This window comes from Balaenoptera ricei, chromosome X (assembly GCF_028023285.1).
Source record: "Balaenoptera ricei isolate mBalRic1 chromosome X, mBalRic1.hap2, whole genome shotgun sequence".
NCBI classification, from domain to species: domain Eukaryota; kingdom Metazoa; phylum Chordata; class Mammalia; order Artiodactyla; family Balaenopteridae; genus Balaenoptera; species Balaenoptera ricei.
In genome coordinates this window covers 12,041,060-12,062,362 of record NC_082660.1, presented here as the reverse complement: position 1 = coordinate 12,062,362, position 21,303 = coordinate 12,041,060, and positions in this window count along the sequence as shown.

Below are 21,303 nucleotides of genomic sequence, written 5' to 3'. Positions count from 1 at the left end.
TAAGGTATACCACAATCTATCTGTCCATTCTATTCTTGGTGGGCATATGTATTGTTTTTGTGTTATAGCTATTTTGAACAGTGCTGCTCTGAATGTTCTGGTACTTGACTTTTGGTAAATATGTGTATGTGCTGGGTATATATCTGGGAGTGAAACTGCTGGACCCTAGGAGATGTCTGTGCTCAGCTTCGGTAGATGCTATGAGGGCATTATTTTGCACATGCCTTTTATGGCCCAAGCACTTGCCATGCCATCTCAGTGAGTCTTCACAAAATCCTTTCAGGATCTTATTATTGAGCTTACGCTGCTGCTGAAGACACTGAGGTTTCGAAGTGGTAAATAAATTGTGCAAGGTCCCTTATTATTTGGACTGGAGCAGAGATTAGAACCCAGCCTGACTTGACTTCAAAGCCTGTTGTTGTTATCGTTGTTTTAAATGATGCCCTCCCATAAGCTTCTGATATCAGATTTTAAACCATGCCAGACTATTTTCATATGATTTAAGGATAAATGGTAGTGCCTTTCCGAGCAATGCTATTTATTTTATTGGTAACATTTCTAGCTATAAAAACCTTTGATGTGTGTATTGCCTAGAAATGCTGGGAAAAGAAAAGGATGCAAAATGGTAAAGATCTGTGTTCTCTCTGTTCCCAGGTGAGACAGAGATATTACCTGTTTCCCCAAAATTTGAGCTCCCCTATTGTAGTGTCAAGTTGGTGCTGGCAAACCAGGAACTATGTTTCCTATCCTGCTTGTATCTAGTGGGACCACGTGACAAGTTCTCACTACAGGATTAGTGATAGTGATGTGTGTCATCTCCAGGCAGAAATAGTTGAAAGCAGGTGTTCCTCCTCCTCCCTATCTTTTCTGTATACCAGACAGACCCAGAGAATTCAGTATGGGCCTTTAAGTCCATGGTGATGCTGAAGCCATCAAGGGAGCCTGAGTCCCAAATCAAAGCTTGGAAGAGCGGAAAGCTACCTGCCAATCAGAAACGCCCATTTGGGGGACGTCCCTGGTGGTCCAGTGGTTGAGAATCTGCCTTCCAATGCAGGGGACGTGGGTTCCATCCCTGGTCAGGGAACTAAGATCCCACATGCCTTGGGGCAACTAAGCCCACATGCCGCGGGGCAACTAAGCCCACATGCCGCAACTACTGAGCCCATGTAGCACAACTAGAGAGCCCTCACACCGCAACTACTGAGCCCTTGTGTTCTGGAGCCTGCATGCCACAACTAGAGAAGCCCACACACTGCAACAAAGAGCCCGTGTGCCACAATGCAGACCCAGCCAAAAAAAAAAAAAAAAAAGATCCCACGTGATGCAACTAAGACCTGGCCCAGCCAAATAAATAAATAAATAAATATTAAAAAAAAAAAAAGAAACCCACACCCATTTGGACTTTGCAGGAGTGAAGAACGATAAACTTCTGTGTCAAGCCTCTGAGATTTGGGAGCTTGTCTGTTACAGCAGCTGCTGTTACCTTAACTAATACACGTGGTGAGCCTCCAGGCTCATCTCACCATTTCCTCCTGCTTCCCTCATCTGGATTCTGGTACTTTTTCCATGGCTGAAACCCTGAAGACTTAATTCCCTGACTCTTTTTACTGGCCAGAATCATAGGAAGTAAATGCTCTGCTCTTGCAGGGCCCTGATCTGATTATCTTTGTGAATCATCTTAAGCCCCATTATTTATTGCGTGTGCTGTGACAATGTAATGTAATTTAATGTAATTTAGCCTTTGAAGCTCTTTGTTCTCTGTGAAGAAAGCCCTTACAGAATGAAAAAAAGGCCTTTTCGTGGCAACAATGGAAAACTTAGTGGAACCTTTTTTGTATATAGCCATGAATTTGTACAGCTCTTTTATGCTTCAAACTTCAGCCCTCACAGAAGCTTTGTGACATAGGACAGGCAGCTTTTATTATCTCCAGTGGGCAGTTGAAGAAAATGAAGTGCAGAGAGGTTCAGTCACGCTGAACTAGAAACCAGACTAGTGACTTCAGTCCACTGTCCTTTTGGCTCCTCTGTGATGCCCCCGTGTCTGTGTCAGGAGTCAGGGAATTATGGCAGAATCTACCAAACCTCATTATGATCGGCTGTTACATGTGAGATTGTTCCATCTGGGTCTGAAGAATTAGTAATTTGAAGAAATCAATTTCTTAATTTCTTTAAAGTTGGCTTCTTGTGGGCTAATTTTACATGTTAGTTCCCAAAGCCTTATTAGCCTATCACAGGGCTATGTTGTACAGCTGTGTAGATGGATCACTACATAACCATATCTGGCAGCTGATATGGTCATACAATGATGATACAATTGCCACAAGATCCAGGTGAGGGTTTTGGCACATTCTAAGCACAGATCTGAGCCCTCTATCTATAGGTGTAAGCCCTCCCTCTTTCCTTCTACTTCAAGACTGGGAAACTAGCAAGTTTCCCAAATTCTGATGCTCACTATCTCTTCCTGCCTGGCCATTTTTCTTTTTGTCCTCCCAGTTTTATTGAGGTGTAGTTGACATACAGCACCACATAGGTTTAAGGTGTACAGCACAATGATTTCACTTACATCATGAAATGATTACAAGTTTAGTGAACACCCATCATCTCATACAAAGTTAAAGAAAGAGAAAAGAAATTTGTTCCTTGTGATGAAAACTCTTAGAATTTACTCTTAACAACTTTTGTATATAACAGCAGTGTTAATTATATTTATCATGTTGTACATTACATCCCTAGTACTTATTTATCTTATAACTGGAAGTTTGTACCTTTTGACTGCCTTCATCCAGTTCCCCCTCCCCTGCCTACCCATTTTTCTTACTTCCAGACTCACTCTGGCTGCCTGCCATAAAGTCTCATGCAAATATTCCTTCCTTGGTTTGCCTGTCCACCAAGATTTGTCCTTTCTTCTCTGCTGACTTCTCCTCCTTGTAGGTACCATTTCTTTGCAAGGCCTCCCTACCCTTACCTTTCATATGAGCATCAAGATAATTGACCAGGGACTTCCATGGTGGCACAGTGGTTAAGTATCCGCCTGCCAATGCAGGGGACATGGGTTTGAGCCCTGGTCTGGAAAGATCCCACATGCCGCGGAGCAGCTAAGCCCCGTGTGCCACAACTACTGAGCCTGTGCTCTAGAGCCCACGAGCCACAACTACTGAGCCCGAATGCCACAACTACTGAAGCCCACGCACCTAGAGCCCATGCTCCACAACAAGAGAAGCCACTGCAATGAGAAGCCCGCGCGCTGCAACGAAGAGTGGCCCCCGCTCGCCGCAACTAGAGAAAGCCCACACACAGCAACAAAGACCCAGCACAGCCAAAAATAAATAAATAAATAAATAAATAAATAAATAAATAAATAAATAAATAAATAAATAAATTTTTTAAAAAGTTAAAAAAGAAAAAGATAATTGACCAAACCATGGAGATTTTGATTCTCATGAGGTACAGTCCCATCACTGTTTTTCTGTAATGCATCCCGTGTATGTAATGCCTTCCCTCATCCTACCCACTCTTCCAAGCCCTGCTTGAGCCATAGTTTCTTTTTCTTTCTCTTTCTTTCTTTTTTTTTTTTTTTTGGCCACACTGCACGGCTTGAGGGATCTTAGTTCCCCGACCAGGGATCGAACCCAGGCCCTCGGCAGTGAAAGCGCGAGTCCTAACCACTGGACCGCCAGGGAATTCCCGAGCCTTACTTTCTATAGTCAGGGTATCCCCAGCCTTTCTGATATTCCTGTCCTCTAAACACTGCCATGGGATGCTGCAGAAGAGCCCTGAAGAGGGAACCAGAAGTCCTGGATCTAGCCTGACACGTCCAAGGACCCTGTGGCCCTGGGCAAGTCACTTAGTGCTTCTGACTCTGTTTCCATTTCTATAAAATAAGGGCATTTGGCTGATGACCTCAAAGTTCCTTTCCAGACAGAAATTCTCTAAATTTAGGCTTGATTTACTGATGGGATCCAGCCTAGTTTTCGGCTCATGCCCTATTTAGTTTTCCATCAACACCAGAGCAGACTCAGAAAGTCTTGGTCTATTTCCTAGCAGTAAGTACCTAAGGATCCAAATCAGTTGAGCTCTTTAGGGAATAAATTGTCATGCATTTATTCTTCCTTCAGCATACATTTACCGAATGTATTAGTTATCTATTGCTGCACAACAAATTGCCTTAGAATGTAGCAGCTTACTACAATTAACATGTATTACTGCACAGTTTCTGTGGGTGAGGAATCTGTGCGGGGCTTAGCTGGGTCCCCTGGCTCAGAGCCTCTTACAAGGCTGGAATCCAAGTGTTGGCCAGGACTGCAATCAACTCAAGGCTCAGCTGGTGGAGGATGTGTTTCCAAGGCCATTTATATGATTGTTGGCAGCCTTCAGTTTCTCATAGGCCTCATAGGTCTGAAGGGCCTGAGTTTCTCACTGGTTGTTGGCCAGTGGCCTCCCTCAGTTCCTTGCCACATAGTCCTCTCCATAGGGCAGTTCAAAACATGGTGGCTTGCTTCTTCAGAGCAAGCAAGCAATAAGAGCCAGAGAGAGCAAGACAGAAATCACAGTCTTTTGTAACCTGATCCCAGAAGTGACATCCTGTCCCTTTTGCCATACTTTATTTATTAGTGGAGACCAGCAGATAGCCATCTGCTTTTTCCATTGAATTGTGAACTAATTGAAAAATCAGACAGGTAGGTGAGGCAGATGGGAGGCCCAAATGCAGACATCTGTTGCTTAATGCTGGTTTTCTGTTAATGAAATTAGATGTTCTGCACAAAAATTCTAAAGGAGACCTTTTTCAATTATTTTAAATGGGAAAAAGTACTAGGCATTACAAATCAGCCCACACCCCCAACCAACTAAAGCACATTAAAATGCCCTTATGTAAAGAACAAACTGTCATATCATGAGGTAAAATGCTTAAAACATGCCTTACTTGACACCAAATAATTAATATGGCTGTTAACAAGCAGTTGCTTCATCTATAGTCACTTCATTCTTACTGCCAGCAACATCCTAGCCACAAATCCCCTCTGCTGACACTCTGGAGAACTTCACAGTATCTTTGCATGCTTCTGATCCATCCAAACTTGATTTATTCTAAATGCCAAATGTATTAGGAGTGAAACTTGAGACATTCCCTGCATGCTCTTTTGTTTAAAAGGTTGCATTGATCTTTTAAGGCATAAATGCAATTTTTTAATACAACCCTCATTCCCCTGAAAAGTATTCAGGTGAAGTTTGGATATTAGAAACCAAGAGACATTTTCCTGAGAAAACATTAACCAAAGATACATTCTGTGTGGTATATACTTGTGTCACTTTTATTGTAAATAGTGCTGATATTGGAAAATGTGATTTAAATCTGTGGGCCAGCAGGCTCTAAAATTCTGCTCTGTAGGATGGACTTGAGGACACGGGGAGGGGGAAGGGTAAGCTGGGACAAAGTGAGAGAGTGGCATGGACATATATACACTAGCAAATGTAAAATAGATAGCTAGTGGGAAGCAGCCGCATAGCACAGGGAGATCAGCTCCAGCTCGGTGCTTTTTGACCACCTAGAGGGGTGGGATAGGGAGGGTGGGAGGGAGACGCAAGAGGGAAGAGATATGGGAACATATGTATATGTATAACTGATTCACTTTGTTATAAAGCAGAAACTAACACACCATTTTAAAGCAATTATACTCCAATAAAGATGTTAAAAAAAAAAAAAGATGGATCAGGCCAGAATCGTAAACTGGAAATAAACTTAAAAGAAAATAAAATTCTGCTCTGTAGAATTTTTAGACTTATCTGTTGAGTCATACTTCATGCTGGAGAACCGTGGGCTTTCCCTGAAGGGAAATGTTGAAAACATTTCCTTTATGGGAAACATTTCTATTAGGTTGAAAGCACATGGCAAGACCAGAGCACAACATGTAATTTTGGAAAATCAGTGGTCCCCCAAGAGAAGGGAGAGAGGAGGGGGCAGGAAAACACTTTCAAACTTCACAATCAGATTCAGTCACTTTTCCTTTCCAGGGAGGGGCTGAGAGAGGCCAGAAGAAATACCCTAGTGAGTTCCCTCCACATGTAAAGATAGCCCCGAGTTTGGGAGACAAGACCCTTGCGACAAACCCTGTATTGTAGGTTCTAACACTTTACGTGCATGAACCTCACAGTGGCGTTGCAAATCAGGTGTTGCCATCATTATTGCCATCATAGATGGGGGAACTAAGAATGTAAGAGATTAAGCAACCCATCAAAGGAACAGGAACAAATAGGGACAGAGAGTGACACATTTGAGACTTGAACCCAGTCCTATCCGATGCTAAATCCTGTGTTCTTAACCACAGAGTGATAATACCGTATCGTTTTGCGTACCATGTTTAAGTCTTGATTGTAAGTGGAAGTGGAATGTTGCTGAATTTTTAGCTGATAGCATGGTGAAACTAGTAAAAAATTGTATCCACGTTTCTAGGGTCCATTTTGTTTCTGTCTTTGTCTAGGCCAGAAGTTTTCCTCCTTTGCTTAGGTTATGTTCAGCAGTAGATGGATCTTGTCAGGTTACAACAGGAATATTTAATTTCAAAACTTTAGAGATCACCCCTCTTTCATCTTTGTCTGATCTCCTTTATACTCTGCAGCCAAAATTATGTTCTGAAATGCAAAATCAATCTTGTTCCTCCCCTGCTTAAAACCTTATAATGGCATACCATTACTTATAAGAGAAATCCCAAGGTCCTTAGCCAGGCATGCGACTTCATATTTTTCATCCCCGCTTTTCTCTCCAGCCTCATTTCTCATTCCCATTCCAGAATAAGATCCAGCCATTTTAAACTATCTGCAGCTGGCGTAGTTTCTCTATGAAGGAGGATGTAGAACACTAAGAGTTTTCACCGAATGATTTGGTAAAAGTATAACCATAGAATCAGATCCCCAAAAGCCCTCAAGTACATCTCCAATTTGCCCACCAACTGCCCCAAAGTACCCCTAGTATATTCATAATGAGTTGACTGTTTCTTAAAAATCCAGAGTCCCCAGTCATCAGTCTCAAGGCTTTTATTGGGTTTAGAGGTGACCAGAGGCTCCCAGCAAAACATTGGATTATGTGTTTGTTCAACCAAATGGGAAAGGTGACTGTCGTTGTTGGATTCCGAACAGCTAGGAAAGCAAAGAAGCTGAGAAGGTATAGCTGGAATCAAGAAAAGGTCATCTCCTCAGTGGGGCTAGAAAGGAAAGTTGTAAGTCAGCCTTAATTCTTTTTTTTTTTAATTTTTAAATTAAAAAAAATTTTTTTAACATCTTTATTGGAGTATAATTGCTTTACAATGGTGTGTTAGTTTCTGCTGTATAACAAAGTGAATCAGCTATACATATACATATATCCCCATATCTCCTCCCTCTTGCATCTCCCTCCCACCTTCCCTATCCCACCCCTCTAGGTGGACACAAAGCACCAAACTGATCTCCCTGTGCTCTGTGGGTTTAGGGTTCTCTCACCCGCAGTCAACGCACAGGCTGGATGGATCTAGATCACGGTAACTTCAGGTTGATTTGCAGCCCAGTGTTGCCTTACCGCTTCATTAGCAGCTTGTTAAACCAGTCGCTAAAGCCATTAAGAAAATTCCTGGTAAGAGGGAACCAATGGGAGCACCATGTATTGAATGTCACTTTGATACCTCCCAGGATCCACTAACAGGACTTTTTTTTACCAGTGTTGATGTGTGCTGTTTTGATATTTACAGTCTGCAGACCCTTACATGTGAGCCCATTTTAATGACACTGGAGAGCAAAAAGGAAAAAAAAAAGATCCATCCAAGGCTTTCCTGAAATCAATACCATAATTACATTTTAGACCCTCCAGGTATTAATCTCCTTTCTTTCAGAAAAGCATTCCATTTTCCTAGCATTGGTCTCTTAGAAATAATACTGCTTCTCCATGGCTCTGTTGAATTTTTTTCCCCCTGAGGGAGAAGGAAAAGCAAGCTTTTCCTTTTCACCTTCTTTTCTCCTACAGCCCTTCTCTCTTTTAAATTGAATGTTCATTCATGCTCTAAAAAGACTGTGCACAGACAAAGGGCTGATGTGAAAATATTTTATAATATCAACAGCTTGAACATCAGCTGTTTTCAGTGCTTTCTGACACTCCTTGATTTCATTATTTTATTTAACAAATATTATGATTTTTTCCCTCTAAAAATAATGCTAATACTATTTGCTGAACACTTGTTACAGGCTAATTGTTGTTCCAAACACTTGATATGAATTGACAGATTTAAATCTCATTAGAACTCTGTGAAATCAGTACTATTTTCACATTAGGACTCCAATGCATGGAGAGTTTGGAACCTTTGCCCAAAGGCTCACAGCTAGTAAAGGCAGAACAAAGATTTGATCCCAGGCAGTCTCACTCCAGCACCTGCATGCCCAACCACTAAGCTATATCTGGCTGAATCTGTATGTACCTTACACTGGGTGCTACATGCCTAGAGGACTGTAAAAAATTAAACACAATTGGTGCCTGTACTGGATTGAATAGTGTTCCCCCGAAATTCATGTCCACTTAGAACCTCAGATTGTGACCTTATTTGGAAACTGGATCTTTGTAGTTATAATTAGTTAAGATGAAGTCATACTGGCCTATACTCTGAAAACTATAAAACATTGATGAAGGAAATTGAAGATGATACAAAGAAATGGAAAGACATCCCGTGCTCTTGGTTTGGAAGAATTAATATTGCTAAAATGGCCATACTACCCAAAGCAATCTACAGATTTAATGCAATCCCTATCAAAATACCCATGACATTTTTCAGAGAACTAGAACAAATAATTCTAAAATGTATATGGAACCACAAAAGACCCTAACTTGCCAAAGCAATCTTGAGGAAAAAGAAGAAAGCTGGAGGTATCACTCTTCCTGACTTCAGATTATACTACAAAGCTACAGTAATCAAAACAGTATGGTACTGGCACAAAAACAGACATATAGCTCAGTGGAACAGAATAGAGAGCCCAGAAATAAACCCAGGCACCTATGGTCAGTTAATCTACTACAGAGGAGGCAAAAATATACAATGGAGAAAAGACAGTTTCTTCAGTCAGTGGTGCTGGGAAAACCAGACAGCTGCATGTAAAAGAATGAAATTAGAACATTCTCTCACACCATATACAAAAATAAGCTCAAAATGGATCAAAGACCTAAATGTAAGACTGGAAATAATAAAACTCCTAGAAGAGAACATAGGCAGAACACTCTTTGACATAAATCGTAGCAATATTTTTCGGAGCTGTCTCCTAAGGCAAAAGAAATAAAAGCAAAAATAAACAAATGGGACCTAATTAAACTTAAAAGCTTTTGCACAGCAAAGGAAACCATCAATGAAACAAAGAGACAATCTACAGAATGGGAGAAAATATTTTCAAATGATATGACCAACAAGGGGTTAATATCCAGAATGTATAAAGAGCCCATACAACTCAACATCAAAAAAACACCCCAATCAAAAAAATGGGCTGAAGACATTGCCTAGAGTCACACACTGGGACATGGTGAATGGATCTGCCTCTGTGACAGTGGATCAGTCCCTTAACTGTGCTATGTTTCAGTTTCCTTACCCCTAGAATGATGATGGTGATGATGATGATGGTAATGACGGTGGTGATGCTGCTGCTGATGGCAGTGATGATGATGGTTGTCATGCACCGCAGGCTAACTCCATGCTAGGGTCTCTGATGGGAAACCATTCTTTTCTATTTTACAGGAGAATAAACTGCCCAAGGCCACCATTCCTGTGATCACAGGATGATCTGGCAGAATTTGTGTGAAAGCAATTTGTAACCTGTCCTTGTGCTGTACAAGTGTTAGTTATATACAGCAAAAGTCCTCCTAATAAATTCCTCCCACTGGCCTTGGTATGCCAACTTAGGCATTTTCAACACTTAAATCAGGAAAATGTTTTCCTTTCTGTATTAGGTCAAAGTGAAACAATAAAAACTCTATTGTCCCCTTTTACCAAAGAAGTTTGTTCAGACTGTCTATAGATAGGGTCTTTTCATTTTCAGTCAGGCTTTTTGATGTTTAGATGATAATTTAAAATTGTAAGAGTTACAGTAGACCACCCAAGAATAGACTTCATTTGTAGGTGATAGATTCTGAATGATGTCTGTAGTGAAATAAAACATTATTAATTAAAGGTGGGTAGGAAGGGAAATTAGAACTAATGTTTATTCGGGTACCAATCAATTTAGCCCTTACCTACAATGTATAAGGTAGATATTATTGTTATATGTATTTTACAATATCTTCAGTACTGGGGCATTAAAGCTTTCCCCAAGGACACCCTGCAAATATGAGACCAAGGGAGAATTTAAACTCAGATCTGACTCCACAAACTATGCCTTTACAACGATGCCACCTGCCTTCCAGAAGAATGGGCAAATAACTACATAGAGGTAGAATAATTTGAAGGAGAAAAACTTCCCTTTCTAAATTTTTCTACCTGGTATACATGGCAAAAGCTGATGGGAGTATTTAGAAAGGAACTGAGATAGCACTCAGAGCGTTTTGGTTTCTGAGCCCAAAGTTACATTAACATGCTGTGTGGTATGAGGCATGTCACTCTAATGCTATGTGTTTTGGTCCTGATAAGATATAGTATTAATAGTCAGAAAATAGTTAAGCATTAAGTTTGAACTGCAATTGTCTTTCAGAAAAATTATCTGAAACTTGGAAATAGGCAAATCGGCAAAAAAAAAAAAAGGGTTACAAGCGTTCTTTTGGCACGGTGCTGGGCTTGACATTGCATTACCTGGACCATTTTACCACTCTGTAGAGGCAGAGGTGAACGTGCAGAATTTTGTTCAGTAGAAATGTGAATAATTTCTGTCTGAAGAAGAGAGAACTCCAAAGGTTACTGCTTATGGCCTGTTGGACATGAACCAGTTTGGTTTCTAAGGCCAGAAAACTTTATTCTAACAGTGCTTATAAATACCTAACTTCTCAAATTCTCTTAGGACTGGTTTTAATACTTTACTGTTTTTTTTTAAATCAACTAATAAGTTAAATACAATTTTTGACTTGTGTTAATTTTATATTTGTATGAGAGTCATGATTTGAAAATTATGGTTTAAGAGTTTTTAGCTAGGAAGCCTCAAATCTACAGCCTTTTCTGGAATTTCTGCCTCTGCTTCCTCCAAGTGACACAGCAATGGCACTGGAAGTTGAGACAGTCACCTGGCACTCTGGGCTCCTCCTGCAGCAACTGATGGGCAAAGAAGGGGGTTATGTACTAGCTGGGGTGATTGCTCCTGACGATCAAGAGGAAACTGAGTTGCTACTATACAATGGGAATAAAGGGAAGTATGTAAATATATCTGAAATGCAGGAGACCCCCTCTCAGAGCTCCATGTCTTAGAAGGCCCATGTCTTCTGATAAAAAAGTGAAAGGAAAAGGTCAATGGGAACCTATTACAAAAACTTAATACAGGCAGAACTGCTAATGTCCCAGACCCTTAAGGATCTGTAGAATTAGGGTGTTTCAAAACACACTTTGAAAAATCCTAATCTAGTGCAATTCTTTCATTGTTACAGACCCAAAACCTGCTTAAGTTTTCACAGCAACTTTTATCTAACTGGTTAGTAATAGGTTCCTTAGTTCTCTGAGCTTCTCATGCAACACTCAGTTAAGTCCTTAATAAGTATTCAATATTCACTGAAGAAATACCATACTGATTTAACACCTACTAAGTGCCAGGCACAGATCTAGACCTTGGGAATACAACATTGAACCTATGTTTCTACTTTCTTACATGAAGCTGTCCTTTAAGTGTGTGTGGGGGCGGGGGAAGGGGGGGAGAGAGAGAGAGACAAGCAATAAATACATAAAAGCATCATTTGGAAAGTGACAAATGCTATGTAAAATATAAGGCAGGAATGATTATAATGGTTAGAGGCTACTAGTTTATATAGGGTGGTCAGAGAAAGCTTCTCTGATAAGACATTGGAGCAGAGACCTGAATTAAATCAGTGAATGTGTTAATTAAATCAGTGAATTAAAGCCCTGAGTGTATCTAGAGCAAGGGCTGGCAAAGTACGGCCCACAGGACAGATCTGGCCTGCCACTTGCTTCTGTAAATAAAGTTTTGTTGGAACACAGCCACATCCATTTGTGCACACATTGTCTATAACTGTTTTCATACCATAAGAGCAGAGTTGAGTAGTTGCAGCAGAGACGGTATGGCCTGCAAAGCCTAACCAATTTACTATCTGGCCTTAAAAAGTTTGACAACTCCTGGTCTAGGGAAAGAGGGTGCCAGGCAGAAGAAATAGCACGTGCAAAGGCTCTGAGGTAGAAGTGTGGTTGGCATGTTTAAGCACTGGGCAGTATGCCTGGAGGGAGTGGGGATGGATGGGAGAGGGTTGTGGGGTGGAGGGAGGGAAGGTCAGATCATGTGGCCACAGTGAAGGTTCTGGCTTATTCTCTGAGTAAGATGGGAAGCCATTGGAGGTTTAAAGCAGAGTGACATGATCTGATTTATGCCTTGAAAGGAGCTTTCTCGCTACTGTCTTCCTTTTATCTCTTCTACCTTTCTCACGACCCTGCCCCTAAATCTTTCTCCTCAGAAAGCAGGGTTAGCTTAAGAAATGATTACACATTGAGGTGATGGAGCCTTGGTTAGTTCTAATCCTTGCAATATGAAGGGTCTCCTAGGTCTTGAGTCTATCATTTTTGAGGACCTGGAGCTTCTGATGAGGCTTCAGTGTGCGTGAGGACTGACCGAGCTGTCCACTCCATGACCAACCCTAGGGCCTACCAGAAAAAGGCCGGCATGGCACACACTTCACAAAGAGCACCCCAGAGCTTTGCTCTTCTCTTTGAAGACACATTCACCTATTTATGAATCATTTATGCCAAAGTAATAATGTACTTTCTAAATGCTGACTTGTGGTCTACAAACATCTAATACACACTACCCTCAGCTTGGGGGAAACTATATTACTTGTTATTTTTGAGATGCATTTGCACCAACATAGGAATATTCCATCTTTTCTTATGTGGGGACATGTGTGACGATGTGAAGATCATTTCCCCTCCTTCAAAAATGGAAATAAACACCTTATAAAATGAATTCCATTGGTCTTTTATTCAACTCCAGTATCTTTTGGGCCATTCAATAACACACGATATTTACTGTCAGCGAAGATGTTCTTAATACTATATGCACCATTTGAGCTACCTCTCTTAGGCATGTTCAACAGAAATATTCTATTGTACGCTGTCCTTTACCAATTTATTTTGTTATCCATGAGGGTGGGTCAGTGGTACCATGACTTTTTACTTTCCAGGCTTTTATTTTCCTAGACGGTGTGGATATAGTGAAAGGATATAGTCTGAGGAGTTAGGAAGCAAATTATGCCAGATGTTCAACCTCTAACAGGATAGGTGGCTTGGGTGAGGTGTCTGATTCATGGAGCGTCTGTTTATCTATTGACTCTTTGTGATTGGCCACCTTGGACAATTATTAGAATTGAATGCTGTTGTAGACATCAAAACATGTTGATATGTTGAAAGCACTATATGAATATGAAGTTGTGGTGTTATTTTTAATTCTTCTACTTCGTGATCTATGAAGAGTATGCATTACTTGAATCATTCAATCTATACCGAAGGAAAAAAAAAAGAAAAAAGCCAAACCCAAATTGGTGAAAATAAGAAGTTTAAAGCAGAGGTTAAAACATTAAAAAAGGCTATTTGGCAGATATATGGTTTACATTCATTCGACAAATTGGCTTCAGGCTTAAACTAGGAGATGCAAAAATCCTAAAAAATATTCTGAAGAGGCTCTTCTCTCTTTTCCAGAGCTGTGAATCATATGATATGGAATTTTATGCTGTGTTTTGGTTAGAACCTACTTATTTGATGTTAATGGAGTAAGCAAAATGTAAAATGGTACTCATTTAATCTTTATTGGAAAATCTGCTTTCAGAATTTGGCAGTTCTCCTCAGTGGCGTAGATGAGGAGCTTAATGCTAATACTGTTTGGGAGGATTTTTAAAAATCTACAGCCAGTCTGGTTTGTAGCATCTGTTTTGGACCAAGGTGTTTGAGAATGCCATAAAGAGTCTTAAGCCTTAAGTCATCTCAATCTGTTCTTAAAACCAAGTGGTAGGAATTGAAAAGTGTTTAAAAGACAAATCCCCCAGTAATCCATTATCTGAAAAATGGTAGCAGTAGTTGGTTACTTCTTGTCATTGCTTGGCTGGGAAAAACTTATGTAACTTTGTCAATAGGCACAGCATAGCCTCCTTCACCAACTTTTTCCCTAGTGATAGGAATAATATTCATTGAGCATCTGAGCTTTGGCAGGCAGTGCAGAAAACCCATGGAACCATAACCATTTTCTTCCAGAAGCTTCCAATCTAATGAAAACTGGTAGTAAGTTATCTTCGTCAGAGCCATGATTTTATTCTTGAACTATTTTCTTTCAAATACTTTTGTAAAAGAAAAACATCCTCAATAAAATCTCTAATAACATTACAGGGGAATTATCTATTTTGCCAGAGTATGTAGTGCTCAAAATCTTTTCCCCGAGATTTTATTTATATAACCCCAATTCAAGAGTTCTTTCCACTGAATGTGGACTAGAATTACAGAAAAGTCAAGAACCCCTCTTGCCATCCAGGATGCCTTTACCTACTTGAGTGGCTGGCAGATACGTTTAGAAGTGAATATATATATATATTTTTAACATCTTTATTGGAGTATAATTGCTTTACAATGGTGTGTTAGTTTCTCCTTTATAACAAAGTGAATCAGTTACACATATACATATGTTCCCATATCTCTTCCCTCTTGCATCTCCCTCCCACCCTCCCTATCCCACCCCTCTAGGTGGTCACAAAGCACCGAGCTGATCTCCCTGTGCTATGCGGCTGCTTCCCACTAGCTATCTATTTTACGTTTGGTAGCATATATATGTCCATGCCACTCTCTCACTTTGTCCCAGCTTACCCTTCCCCCTCCCCATATCCTCAAGTCCATTCTCTAGTAGGTCTGTGTCTTTGTTTCCGTCTTGCCCCTAGGTTCTTCATGACCATTATTTTTTTCTTAGATTCCATATATATGTGTTAGCATACGGTATTTGTTTTTCTCTTTCTGACTTACTTCACTCTGTATGCCAGACTCTAGATCCATCCACCTCACTTCAAATAACTCAATTTCGTTTCTTTTTAAGGCTGAGTAATATTCCATTGTATATATGTGCCACATCTTCTTTATCCATTCATCTGTTGATGGACACTTAGGTTGCTTCCATGTCCTGGCTATTGTAAATAGAGCTGCAATGAACATTGTGGTACATGACTCTTTTTGAATTATGGTTTTCTCAGGGTATATGCCCAGTAGTGGGATTGCTGGGTCGTATGGTAGTTCTATTTTTACTTTTTTAAGGAAACTCCATACTGTTCTCCATAGTGGCTGTATCAGTTTACATTCCCACCAACAGTGCAAGAGGGTTCCCTTTTCTCCACACCCTCTCCAGCATTTATTGTTTGTAGATTTTTTGATGATGGCCATTCTGACTGGTGTGAGATGATATCTCATTGTAGTTTTTTTTTTTAATCTAACTTTTTTAAAATAAATTTATTCATTTGTTTATTTATTTTGGCTGTGTTGGGTCTTCATTTCTGTGCGAGGGCTTTCTCTAGTTGCGGCAAGCGGGGGCCACTCTTCATCGCGGTGCGCGGGCCTCTCACTATCACGGCTTCTCTTGTCGCGGAGCACAGGCTCCAGACGCGCAGGCTCAGTGGTTGTGGTTCACGGGCCCAGTTGCTCCGCAGCATGTGGGATCTTCCCAGACCAGGGCTCGAACCCATGTCCCTTGTATTGGCAGGCGGATTCTCAACCACTGCACCACCAGGGAAGCCCCTCATTGTAGTTTTGATTTGCATTTCTCTAATGATTAATGATGTTGAGCATTCTTTCATGTGTCTGTTGGCAATCTGCATATCTTCTGTGGAGAAATGTCTGTTTAGGTCTTCTGCCCATTTTTGGATTGGGTTGTTTGTTTTTTTGATATTGAGCTGCATGAGCGGCTTGTAAATTTTGGAGATTAATCCTTTGTCAGTTGCTTCATTTGCAAATATTTTCTCCCATTCTGAGGGTGGTCTTTTTGTCTTGTTTATGGTTACCTTTGCTGTGCAAAAGCTTTTAAGTTTCATTAGGTCCCATTTGTTTATTTCTGTTTTTATTTCCATTTCTCTAGGAGGTGGGTCAAAAAGGATCTTGCTGTGATTTATGTCATTGAGTGTTCTGCCTATGTTTTCCTCTAAGAGTTTGATAGTGTCTGGCCTTACATTTAGGTCTTTAATCCATTTTGAGTTTATTTTTGTGTATGGTGTTAGGGAGTGTTCTAATTTCATACTTCCACATGTACCTGTCTGGTTTTCCCAGCACCACTTATTGAAGAGGCTGTCTTTTCTCCATGGTATATTCTTGCCTCCTTTATCAAAGATAAGGTGACCATATGTGCGTGGGTTTATCTCTGGGCTTTCTATCCTGTTCCATTGATCTATATTTCTGTTTTTGTGCCAGTACCATACTGTCTTGATTACTGTAACTTTGTAGTAGAGTCTGAAGTCTGGGAGCCTGAGTCTTCCAGCTCCGTATTTCTTTCTCAAGATTGCTTTGGCTATTCGGGGTCTTTTGTGTTTCCATACAAATTGTGAAATGTTCTGTCCTAGTTCTGTGAAAAATGCCAGTGGTAGTTTGATAGGGATTGCATTGAATCTGTAGATTGCTTTGGGTAGTAGAGTCATTTTCACAATGTTGATTCTTCCAATCCAAGAACATGGTATATATCTCCAACTATTTGTATCATCTTTAATTTCTTTCATCAGTGTCTTATAATTTTCTGCATACAGGTCTTTTGTCTCCTTAGGTAGGTTTATTCCTAGATATTTTATTCTTTTTTGCTGCAATGGTACATGGGAGTGTTTTCTTAATTTCACTTTCAGATTTTTCATCATTAGTGTATAGGAATGCTAGAGATTTCTGTGCATTAGTTTTGTATCCTGCTACTTTACCAAATTCATTGATTAGCTCTAGTAGTTTTCTGGTAGCATTTTTAGGATTCTCTATGTATAGTATCATGTCATCTGCAAACAGTGACAGCTTTACTTCTTCTTTTCCGATTTGGATTCCTTTTATTTCTTTTTCTTCTCTGATTGCTGTGGCTAAAACTTCCAAAACTATGTTGAATAATAGTGGTGAGAGTGGGCAACCTTGTCTTGTTCCTGATCTTAGTGGAAATGGTTGCAGTTTTTCACCATTGAGGATGATGTTGGCTGTGGGTTTGTCATATATGGCCTTTATTATGTTGAGGTAGGTTCCCTCTATGCCTACTTTCTGGAGGGTTTTTATCATAAATGGGTGTTGAATTTTGTCGAAAGCTTTCTATCTATTGAGATGATCATATGGTTTCTCTCCTTCAATTTGTTAATATGGTGTATCACGTTGATTGATTTGCATATATTGAAGAATCCTTGCATTCCTGGAATAAACCCCACTTGATCATGGTGTATGATCCTTTTAATGTGCTTTTGGATTCTGTTTGCTAGTATTCTGTTGAGAATTTTTGCATCTATGTTCATCAGTGATATTGGCCTGTAATTTTCTTTCTTTGTGACATCTTTGGTTTTGGTATCGGGGGATGGTGGCCTCGTAGAAAGAGTTTGGGAGTGTTCTTCCCTCTGCTATATTTTGGAAGAGTTTGAGAAGGATAGGTGTTAGCTCTTCTCTAAATGTATGATAGAATTCACCTGTGAAGCCATCTGGTCCTGGGCTTTTGTTTGTTGGAAGATTTTTAGTCACAGTTTCAATTTCAGTGCTTTTGATTGGTCTGTTCATATTTTCTGTTTCTTCCTGGTTCAGTCTCGGCGGGTTGTGCATTTCTAAGAATTTGTCCATTTCTTCCAGGTTGTCCATTTTATTGGCATAGAGTTGCTTGTAGTAATCTCTCATGATCGTTTGTATTTCTGCAGTGTCAGTGGTTACTTCTCCTTTTTCATTTCTAATTCTATTGATTTGAGTCTTCTTGCTTTTTTTCTTGATGAGTCTGGCTAATGGTTTATCAATTTTGTTTATCTTCTCAAAGAACCAGCTTTTAGTTTTATTGATCTTTGCTATCGTTTCCTTCATTTCTTTTTCATTTATTTCTGATCTGATCTTTATGGTTTCTTTCCTTCTGCTAATTTTGGGGGTTTTTTGTTCTTCTTTCTCTAATTGCTTTAGGTGTAAGTTTAGGTTGTTTATTTGAGATGTTTCTTGTTTCTTAAGGTAGGATTGTATTGCTATAAACTTCCCTCTTAGAACTGCTTTTGCTGCATCCCAGAGGTTTTGGGTCATCGTGTTTTCATTGTCATTTGTTTCTGGGTATTTTTTGACTTCCTCTTTGATTTCTTCAGTGATCTCTTGGTTATTAAGTAGTGTATTGTTTACCCTCCATGTGTTTGTATTTTTACAGATCTTTTCCTGTAATTGATACCTAGTCTCATAGCGTTGTGGTCGGAAAAGATACTTGATACGATTTCAATTTTCTTTAATTTACCAAGGCTTGATTTGTGACCCAAGAAATGATGTATCCTGGAGAATGTTCCATGAGCACTTGAGAAGAATGTGTATTCTGTTGTTTTTGGGTAGAATGTCCTATAAATATCAATTAAGTCCATCTTGTTTAATGTATCATTTAAAGCTTGTGTTTCCTTATTTATTTTTATTTTGGATGATCTATCCATTGGTGAAAGTGGGGTGTTAAAGTCCCCTACTATGATTGTGCTACTGTCGATTTCCCCTTTTATGGCTGTTAGTATTTGCCTTATGTATTGAGGTGCTCCTATGTTGGGTGCATAAATATTTACAATTGTTATATCTTCTTCTTGGATGGATCCCTTGATCATTATGTAGTGTCCTTCTTTGTCTGTTGTAATAGTCTCTATTTTAAAGTCTATTTTGTCTGATATGAGAATTGCTACTCCAGCTTTCTTTTGATTTCCATTTGCATGGAATATCTTTATCCATCCCCTCACTTTCAGTGTGTATGTGTCCCTAGGTCTGAAGTGGGTCTCTTGTAGACAGCCTATATACGGGTCTTGTTTTTGTATCCATTCAGCCAATCTATGTCTTTTGCTGGGAGCATTTAATCCATTTACATTTAAGGTGATTATCGATATGTATGTTCCTATTACTATTTTCTTAATTGTCTTGGGTTTGTTATTGTAGGTCTTTTCCTTCTCTTGTGTTTCCTGCCTAGAGAAGTTCCTTTAGCATTTGTTGTAAAGCTGGTTTGGTGGTGCTGAATTCTCTTAGCTTTTGCTTGTCTGTAAAGCTTTTAATTTCTCCGTCAAATCTGAATGAGATCCTTGCTGGGTAGAGTAATCTTGGTTGTAGGTTTTTCTCCTTCATCACTTTAAATATGTCCTGCCACTCCCTTCTGGCTTGCAGAGTTTCTGCTGAAAGATCAGCTGTTAACCTTATGGGGATTCCCTTGTGTGTTATTTGTTGTTTTTCCCTTGCTGCTTTTAGTATTTTTTCTTTGTATTTAATTTTTGATAGTTTGATTAATATGTGTCTTTGCATGTTTCCCCTTGGATTTATCCTGTATGGGACTCTCTGTGCTTCCTGGATTTGATTAACTATTTCCTTTCCCATATTAGGGAAGTTTTCAACTATAATCTCTTCAATTATTTTCTCAGTCACTTTCTTTTTCTCTTCTTCTCTGGCACCCCTATGATTCGAATGTTGGTGTGTTTAATGTTGTCCCAGAGGTCTCTGAGACTGTCCTCAATTCTTTTCATTCTTTTTTCTTTATTCTGCTCTGCAGTAGTTATTTCCACTCTTTTATCTTCCAGGTCACTTCTCCGTTCTTCTGCCTCAGTTATTCTGCTACTGATCCCTTCTAGAGAATTTTAAATTTCATTTATTATGTTGTTCATCACTGTTTGTTTGCTCTTTATTTCTTCTAGGCCCTTGTTAAACGTTTCTTGTATTTTCTCTATTCTATTTCCAAGATTTTGGATCATCTTTACTATCATTATTCTGAATTCTTTTTCAGGTAGACTGCCTATTTCCCCTTCATTTATTAGGTCTGGTGGGTTTTTACCTTGCTCCTTTATCTGCTATGTGTTTCTCTGTCTTCTCATTTTGCTTAATTTACTGTGTTTGGGGTCTCCTTTTCGCAGGCTGCAGGTTTGTAGTTCCTGTTGTTTTTGGTGTCTCTCCCTGGTAAGTAAGGTTATTTCAGTGGTTGTGTAGGCTTCCTGGTGGAGGGGACTAGTGCCTGTGTTCTGGTGGATGAGGCTGGATCTTGTCTTTCTGGTGGGCAGGTGCACGTCTGGTGGTGTGTTTTGGGGTGTCTGTGGCCTTATTATGATTTTAGGCAGCCTCTCTGTTAATGGATGGGGTTGTGTTCCTCTCTTGCTAGTTGTTTGGCATAGGGTGTCCAGCACTGAAGCTTGCTGGTCATTGAGTGAAGCTGGGTCTTGGCGTTGAGATGGAGATCTCTGTGAGATTTTCACCGTTTGATATTACGTGGAGCTGGGAGGTCTCTTTTTTTTTTTTTTTTTTTTTTTACATTTTATTTATTTATTTATTTATTTATTTTTTAGCTGTGTTGGGTCCTCGTTTCTGTGCGAGGGCTTTCTCCAGTTGCGGCAAGCGGGGGCCACTCTTCATCGCGGTGCGCGGGCCTCTCACTGTCGTGGCCTCTCTTGTTGCGGAGCACAGGCTCCAGATGCGCAGGCTCAGTAGTTGTGGCTCATGGGCCCAGTAGCTCCGTGGCATGTGGGATCTTCCCAGACCAGGGCTCAAACCCGTGTTCCCTGCATTGGCAGGCAGACTCTCAACCACTGCACCACCAGGGAAGCCCTGGGAGGTCTCTTGTGGACCAGTGTCCTGAGCTTGGCTTTCCCACCTCAGAGGCACAGCCCTGACGCCTGGCTGGAGCACCAAGAGCCTGTCATCCACATGGCTCAGAATAAAAGGGAGAAAAAATAGAAAGAAAGAAAGAAAGAAAGAAAGAAAGAAAGAAGATAAAATAAAATAAAATAAAGTTAGTAAAAATAAAAAATAATTATTAAGAAAAATTTTTTTTAAAGTAAAAAAAAACCCAAAAAAAACCAGACAGACAGAACCCTAGGACAAATGGTAAAAGCAAAGCTATACAGACGAAATCACACACAGAAGCATACACATACACACTCACAAAAGAGAGAAAAAGGGAAAAAATATATATATTGTTGCTCCCAAAGTCCTCCTCCTCAATTTGGGATGATTC